Source organism: Mustela putorius, unplaced genomic scaffold, assembly GCF_011764305.1.
Source record: "Mustela putorius furo isolate JIRA1106 unplaced genomic scaffold, ASM1176430v1.1 tig00003834_pilon_pilon_pilon, whole genome shotgun sequence".
Classification (NCBI taxonomy): domain Eukaryota; kingdom Metazoa; phylum Chordata; class Mammalia; order Carnivora; family Mustelidae; genus Mustela; species Mustela putorius.
The window spans coordinates 82,160,209-82,161,658 of record NW_025421987.1 but is presented as its reverse complement, the minus strand read 5'-3'; the positions used below and the strand labels follow the sequence as shown (position 1 = coordinate 82,161,658).

Below are 1,450 nucleotides of genomic sequence, written 5' to 3'. Positions count from 1 at the left end.
GAAGGACTTCAGGAGCTGGAAATATCATGGCAACTGTGAGAAGGAGGGAGCTCAAGAGAGTGAGCCCTTAAAGTGTATGAGTATATCCATAAAGTGGTATATGAAATCCTGGTTTCACATATGGACTGTGATGCATTGGTCTGACCTGACACAGTATCAAAGGCTTTGAGAACTGAACAATGGAGTAGACCATTGCTCAGGTTTTCAACTGGCCGTTGAAAACGCTGGAAAAGCTTTGAATACTGAACTGACATTGGAACCACAATACACAGAATGCAGATTAAAACTTGCAACTTGGATAAGTTGACTGCCTACTACAGTAAAATTATCAACATTCTTCTGAGGATTTAATGTACACCCAAGTCTCACAGATAATATTCAAAATGTCCAGATTAAAATCTGAAATTACTCAGCACACAAAGAATCAAGATTTTAACTTATAAGGGAGAAGGCAATAAAAAAATGCCAACATGGCATATATGTTGGAATTATCAAAGACTTTCAAGTAGGTATGATAACAATATTCCAAGAATTGAAGTTAATGTAAATCTTAAGAGTCTCAGTAAAGAAATGGAAGATCCCAAATGAAGAACTAAATGAAAATTTTAGAACTAAAAAAATACAATGACTGAAAATTTGAAAAAGTCACTGGATGGATTCAATAGCAAAATGAGGATGACAAATTGTTCCTTTAAAATATCCATTCTGGGGGCGCCTGGGTGGCTCAGTGGGTTAAGCCGCTGCCTTCGGCTCAGGTCATGATCTCAGCGTCCTGGGATCGAGTCCCGCATCGGGCTCTCTGCTCAGCAGGGAGCCTGCTTCCTCCTCTCTCTCTCTTCCTACTTGTGATCTCTCTCTGTCAAATAAATAAATAAAATCTTTAAAAAATATATCCATTCTGAACAACAATTTAAAAATAGGTTGAAAGATAAACAGATCTTTAGGAATTTATAGGGTAATACCAAAATATCTAACTTCAATGTTATCAGAATCCCAGAAAGAGAACTGAATGTGGTACAGAAAAATGTTTGAAGAATTAATGGCTGGGTATTATCTTTGGTAGCACATATATTAAATTTGCAATAATACAGAGAAGATTAGCATGGTTCCTGTACAGGAAAGACACACAAAATCATGAAACATTCCATATTTTTAGAAATGGAAAAGCAATCTATGCTCATGGATTAGAAGAACAAATATTGTTAAAATGTCTATACTACCCAAAACAATCTACACATTTAATTCAATCCATATCAAAATACCAACAGCATTTTTCATAGAGCTTGAACAAACAATCCTAAAATTTGCATGGAACCACAAAAGATCCCAAATACCCAAAGCAAACTATTGGGACTAAATCAAAGTAAAAAGCGTCTGCATGGTGAAGGAAATAATGAACAAAACTAAAAGGCAAACTATAGAATGGTAGAAGATATTTACAAGTAACATA

General features: G+C 35.4%; 1 non-coding gene across 1 annotated transcript; it reads left to right on the top strand.

Moving 5' to 3' along the window:
- The first annotated feature begins 1,047 nt into the window (after positions 1-1,047).
- LOC123394592 lies at positions 1,048-1,154 on the top strand. The gene has a single exon (XR_006609351.1). It is a non-coding gene; the product is annotated as a U6 spliceosomal RNA (small nuclear RNA).
- Positions 1,155-1,450: the final 296 nt, after the last annotated feature.